This window comes from Silene latifolia, chromosome Y (genome assembly GCF_048544455.1).
Source record: "Silene latifolia isolate original U9 population chromosome Y, ASM4854445v1, whole genome shotgun sequence".
NCBI classification, from domain to species: Eukaryota; Viridiplantae; Streptophyta; class Magnoliopsida; order Caryophyllales; family Caryophyllaceae; genus Silene; species Silene latifolia.
In genome coordinates, this window is record NC_133538.1 from 265,113,479 (window position 1) to 265,120,675 (window position 7,197).

Below are 7,197 nucleotides of genomic sequence, written 5' to 3' on the forward strand. Positions count from 1 at the left end.
GGAATAAGTGCGATAGGAATTGTCCACCCCCCTGTCAGGGTTAAAACAATATCTCAGGGCCACTCGAGGAGTAATGAACTGGAAATGCGTGGCCACGCTCGGAAGGTATCTATGGTAGATGATTCCGGTCAATCAGTTATTCTCCAGATCGAGGAAACCACTCTCGATATGAACACTTGCAAGTACGACCTGAAAGACACCTTGTATTGAGTGGGAGATAGTAATAGGACAAGAGAATTGGTGACGCACACTTGTCGAGGACAAGTGGGAGATTGTTGGAATAAGTGTCCTCCGACAATAATGCGATCACAATTGTCGATCATGATGATCACATGTTTAAATCTCATTTTAAGAATACATATGGGATGTAATATTTTACTGTCAACTGGTCCACACATATCGGTAATGATTGGCTTACTAGAGTTTGACATTACTGTCGTGCAACGGTGGTGATCAGTTGATCCCCTTAGGTCATACCTATAGGGAAATACTCTTAATTGATTATTTAATTAATCGTATGCCGATACGAGTTAATTAAATTGCTTAAAATTAACGGATGATTTTGTGAGTAAAATTAACGTGTCTTATTGTAATTCGATTATATCAGATACGGTCTAAGTAATCGAATTGTTTATTACTTAGATAAAATTATTGTTTACGGAAACAATTGAAACGGAATGAATAAATTATTATAAATACAAGTTGTTGTAGTTTATAATTATATGACCCATTTTGGTACAAATAATTATGAATTACTAATTATTTTTGTATGTGACATATTTAATTATATGATGATTTTTAATATGTTAAAAATACATTATAATGTAACATGTTAAGTAACATGTCACATATGTCACAATTGACAAATGACAAAAATAAAATGGACCACCATTTTATATGGGTGACCGAAATTAGAGGGTTTTAAGGTTGTTTTGTTTGAATTATTTTATTCTACAAACACAATCATAACCCTAGAGTGTAGGCATGCAAGGCTAAACTTTTTGAGAAGAACAAACCTATAACTAGGGTTGCATGCTAGTCTCTTGTGAAGAGCAAAAATAAAAGGCATTGGGCAGGCTACCCAAGGCTTGATGATTTCGGCCACTATGGTAAAAAGAGAAGAGTTTTTCTTTTCAATTATTCATTCACATCTTTCATATTTTTCCTAGTGTAAGAAAAATGCATTCTCTCTACATCTTATGAAATTTCTAGATAAATAAACCTCACAAAATACTCCCTCTTGACCGAAATATTCAAGAGAGAAATACAATTTATTTTGTGTCAATTTTATAGTAAAACTTATATTATTACTAGATCAAAATAATATTAGTTATTAAGAGATTTCTTTGGGTATATGATTTTGGGAGAGATTCTAAACTTGAATCTTGTTCATCAATTATTGGAAAGCTCAAGAACTAATAAGAAGGAGATCTTGTTGGTGCCCATGAAACCAAAATTATCATAGTAAGGGTTGATGATTTCTTCTCTTTTAATTTAAGTTGGCATGCATAAGATTTGTAATTAATTTTATGACTAAATTAATTTGAAACATATATGAATATGTAAAGTAATGAGATATAGATTTCAAACAACTACAAATTGTCATTTTGGATTTTACATGTGGGAACAATAAAAAGAACACCTTAATGGAGCCAAGGTGTTAGTTCTCCATGTTGCTAGGACTCCTCATACAAATGATCAAAATACAATAAAGAAAATAAAAGAAGTAGACAAACCATAAGAGGGGTGAAAGAATGTAGGAGCCTCCAAGGTTTGCTAATCCTCCATCATATCATCATTATCATCATTTTCCTCCATAGAAGTGGAATCATCTCCACTCCCACTTTCACTTCCTTGCTCTTCCTCACTTCCTTCTTCTTCCTCATCTTGAGCTCTTATTCTTGAACATTCTCTTGAACCTCTTCTTCTTCACCTTCTTCATCAACACCCTCATCAACATTCTCCTCTCCACCCGGTCCTCCACCACTAGAGGTGCTAGGAAAGAAAACTTCCCTATCCGCCCAACTAGGCAAAGGACATGATGGATAAAGAAGTCCTTGCCTAGCTAGATGTATGAGGGGCGGATATTGGGCCTTGTAAGCATCCACTCTATCATTGTAAGCTTGCTTGTGCATTTCCCTCATGAGTAGAGTCATGTAATCATTTCCTACCTCGACATCCTTGGGTTTGAACTCGTGATACTCAAATGGGTAGGGTGGTGTAACAATGGAGGAGGAGGGCTCATCAATATCGCCTCTTTGTTGTCGAATAATATAATCGGTCTCCTCGGAGAGTGGAAGAAGGTAGTTTGGTCGGTGAACACTCAATCGGCAAATCTTTGAAGGCAAAGTGAAGGATCTAGGTTCATTGGTTAACCACCCACATTTGGTGTCAAGAGGAGCATGCTTGACCCACTTAAACTTGTGAATCATGGTGTCCATATCAATGAGGTGACCTCCTTTGACCGCCACATAAGTTTTGTCTTTGTTGAAATTTGGGTAAAAGTGCTTGGCCAAATAGGTAACTAGTCCTCCATTCACAATAAAAGAAGTGCCACTTTACCACAATCGACATTAAGCCATCGTTCAACCAAAAGTCTTAGAGCATTGTATGGCTTAGTATATTCCCCTCCTATGTTCAAGGCCGACTCAAGAAGAACAAAATCGAGCTTGGTAAGATGATTAGTGCCATTTCTTGCTATCAAAGTATTCCCAATGACCTTATGCCACACTCTAATGCCCGGATGGTGGACTAATAGAGCACGACAATCATGAAAGTGCACAAATTTCTTTCTGGAAATTGCCTCCCAAAGAGGAGCGGGGTCATACTTGTCGGGGATCTTTTCATAGTACGCGGTATCACTAAGGCCTAAAATCTTACTCAATTCACCAAAAGTGATTCGTCTATTGACATTTGCAAGACGAAACTCGATGTGGGTTCTAGTTTCCACCTTTGTAACTTTCAAGGAACTCAAAAATTCCAATGTGAGGGAGGGGTATGTCAATTCTTTCATGGTAAACAATTTACCCTATCCCATAGCCTCAAATAAGGTTTTGGTTTGTTCAAGAACACCCAACTTTGTCAAAGCATCTTCACAAATAAATTTTGTAGGCATAATGGTCTTCTTAGATAAGAGAACAAATTTATCCCTATGAGAGTCGGAAGTGGAAATTACCTCCGGATAATTAGATAATTGCTCAATGACAGGAGTTGTTGATGTTGTAGCTTCCATAGTAGGACCTTGTTGAAACTCCAACCTTGCCTCATGGACTACCAATGCCTTTGACAATTGTTTTGCTTGAAGAGTTTGTTGCCTTTTTGAAAGTGTCTTCTTTGGGGGTGCCTTGTTACCTCCTTTAGTTCTTGCCATTGTTGATTACACCAAAGAGAGAATGAAATCTTCAATTTTTAGTTATGCCCAAATCGATTTAAGATGAAAGAATGTTGCTTTGTATCTTAAAAATAGACTCAAAGGTTGAAGATTTTGGTGTTTGAATGAATTGTTGTTGTAAAAGGAGTGATTATTTTTTGTTGTGGGGAAGTTTGGATTTGATTTTGTTGAATTTGGTTGAGGAAATATTTTTTTGTTGATGTAGAGGATGAGGGTTTTTGGGGTTTTGGGTAGTGTTTGAATGAAGAAGAAATGAAAATGAATGAGGGAATAAGGGTTTAAAAGACCCGTTAATTTTTGAAATAGCAGCAGGGACGAGCGGATTCAGGACTGGGACGCTCGGATTCTTCACGTTTTGCTTCAGGAAAAGACACTACAGGACGAGCGTCTTTGTGCAAAGACGAGTGGATTCTTCAATGTGAGACGAGCGGATTCTTTGAAAGACGCTCGGATTCTATTATAGGGTGATTCTTTAAATTTCAACAGCATAAACACGAGCGTCTTTGCTGTAAGACGAGCGTCTTGTGTCAGACGAGCGGATTCTTCAATGGGACGCTCGGATTCTGTGACAGACCATTTTTTTGAATTCCACAGCTCAGCCAGACGAGCGTCTGGTGTCATAGGACGCTCAGATTCCTCCCTGTCCACACGGATTCAGGTCCATCTGTGGGTACTGCATAACCCGTAGCATTTTCATACTTCAATTCTCGTGTTCTTCATTGTAGGGGCACTACAAAGGCATGAATAGCCTAGGTAATTGCTATCCCCACAATAAGTCAAAGCACTACACATTAATGAAATCATAAGTCCCTCCCTCACTTCTCTCAAAGATGATAAATATCTTGATCAAGGCACAAAAATATAAATCCAAAAATGACAAAAATGCAATATAAAAATTGAAATGCAAGTTAGGGAGTTAGAATATTTACAAATGGTGGTTTAGGAAGGACTCCACCAAACTCTCATCCAATGTCAGATGTCAAGGGGGCATGTTCAAGGTGTTGTTGATGTTACTCAACACCTTGAAGAAGTAGTCGAAAGCTTGTTCATTGTCATGATAGAGGTCCTCAATAGACCTTTGCACTTGTTGTTTTCCATGATGGTCTTGGTTCATAGCATTACCAATGTAGGGATTGAATATCCCTTCGAACTCATCATCCCAAAGACCGCAAACTTCGTCTACTTGATCATTAAAAATCTCTTGAGTTGATAGAGACAACTCTCATTCTTTCTTGTTTTGGCCAATGAGGCTATCCTCTTCACTTGTCATGGGTGAGCTTTTCAATCTCTCTTTGTTGTTATTCTCTTGCTCTTTGAATGGAGCATCATCAACTTTATTTTTCCATTGGAATTCCGACTTCTTCCTATCATCCTTTCGGATATAGTGATCAACCATGAAGCATGGTTCATGCAAACATGGAGCTCTCATGGTCTTGTCAAGATTGAAAGTTATGCTCTCGTCTCCCACTTCTAGAGTAAGCTCTCCGTGCTTCACATCTATCACCGCACCCGCGGTGTGCAAGAAAGGTCTACCTAGAATGATCGGAATATTTGAGTCTTCTTCCATGTCAACAATGACAAAGGCCACCGGGATGAAAAATTTCCCAACTCTCACGGGAACATCTTCCCAAATCCCTAACGGTGTCTTCGTCGATCTATCGGCCATTTGGATTGTGATGTTGGTACATTTAAGCTCTCCCATCCCTAACCTTTTACTAAACGAATACGGCATAACACTCACGCTTGCTCCTAGATCACACAAAGCCTTGTTGATCGTGGTGTCGCCAATGGTACACGGTATTGAGAAGCTTCCCGGATCTTTAAGTTTCGGAGGTGAACTCCTTTAAAGGATTGTACTACTGTACCTTAGTGAAGGCGATAGTTTCAAGCTTCTGGATCGACTTCTTTTTCGTAAGGATGTCCTTCTTGTACTATGCATAGGCCGGCACGTGATTGATTAATTCCGTAAAAGGAATCGAGACTTCCAAATTCTTCACAATTTCCATAAATTTTCCAAGTTGGTCATCGAACTTAGGTTTAGCTTGACGACTTGGGAATGGAAGTCTAATCACATTGGGCTCCTTTTCCTTGGCCTTCTCTTCACTTTTCTTTGAAACTTCTTCTTTTGTTGGTTCTCCTTCCTTGGAGTTTTGGACAACTTCTTCTTTGTCACTAGCTTCCACAACTTCATCCTCAACTTGCTTCTTTGGTCCTTCATACCTCGTACCACTCCTCAAGTGAATGGCACTAACCGTTTCATATCTTGGGGGATTACTTTGAGGTGGTAATTGCCCCTTTTGTCTTTGAGAACTTGAAGATGCTAGTTGGGCCAATTGATTTTCCAACATTTTTGTGTGGGCTAAGATGTTGTTGATGGTGATGTCTTTTGCTTGACTATCCTTTTGCATTTGAGTGAAAAACTCTTGTTGATTCTTTTGCATTTGGAGGACCGCTTTTTGAACATCAAAACCTTGGTCATTTTGTTGATTGTATGGAGTTTGATTTTGGTAACCTTGGTTTTGGTTGAAAAAGGGTCTTTGATTTTGGTTTCTCATGGGAGGTGGGGTGTATGTTGGTTGAGGGTTTTGAACATTTTGGCTTTTGTATGAGAGATTTGGGTGGAATTTGGTGTTTTCATTGTAATAATTGGAATAAGGGGTACCACTCTTGTATGCTTGAAAAGCATTCACTTGTTCATTTGTTCTCCTACATTCACTTTGGTCATGTCCCAAAGTTCCACAATTCTCGCATATCCCACTTGGGATTGATGAAGATGATACCATGGCATTAACATGATGCTTTGGTGATTTTGAGGCTTCTTCAAGTTTAGCCATAGCCTTCTCAAACTTCAAGTTAATGGTATCAATATGAGCACTAAGTTGAGCACCCAATTGAGTAATAGAGTCCACTTCATGCTTTCCTCCTCTAGTAGCCTTGCGAGGTCTGCTATATTGTGAGTTATGGACCGCCATTTCCTCAATCTTGTTCCAAGTTTGATTATCGTCAACTTCGGTGAACATACCATTTGATCCCATGTTGAGAATGTTTCTTGAGTCTTCATAAAGACCATTCCAAAATTGTTGTACCAAGAACCATTCGCTAAGTCCATGATGAGGACATGACCGACAAATTCCTTTGAATCGCTCCCAAGCTTCATACAAAGATTCTTCATCCCTTTGCTTAAAACCCGTAATTTAAGCTCTTAGCATGTTAGTCTTTTCCGGAGGGTAGAATTTTTTGTAGAAAGCTAGAGCCAACTTCTTCCAAGAGTCAATTCCAAGAGTAGCCTTATCAAGGCTCTTCAACCATTGTTTTGCGGTGCCAATTAGAGAAAAAGGAAATAAGACCCATCGAATTTGGTCTTGAGTCACACCGGTTTGTGAGATCACATCACAATAGTCACAAAAAGACTCCATGTGAGATTGAGGGTCTTCACTAGGCATCCCCCCAAATTGGCTTCTTTCGACTAATTGGATAAATGCGGATTTTGCAATGAAATTTCCGGTTAAGTGTTGTGGTGTGGGAGTACCATTGGGTAGGTTCTCCTCGGTTGGTACGGAATGTGATGAAAATTTAGGCATTGTGGGTTGATTTTGTGTTGGATTTTGGGTTGGGTTCTCCTCACCTTCTCTTGCAAAAGAGTTGATGAACTCAATAGTGTTTGGTTGAATATCTACAACCTCACCAATACCTCTCAAAGTACCTCTAGCAAGTCTTCTATTGTTTGTCAAAGTCCTTTCAATTTCGTGATCAATGGGTAACAAGTTACCTTGTGATCTTCTAGACATGCAAAATATCAAACAACT

General features: G+C 38.8%; 1 non-coding gene across 1 annotated transcript; it reads left to right on the forward strand.

Annotated features, from left to right (window-relative positions):
- The first annotated feature begins 6,493 nt into the window (after positions 1-6,493).
- Positions 6,494-6,600, forward strand: LOC141637079 (small nucleolar RNA R71). Its single transcript, XR_012541641.1, has one exon. It is a non-coding gene; the product is annotated as a small nucleolar RNA R71 (small nucleolar RNA).
- Positions 6,601-7,197: the final 597 nt, after the last annotated feature.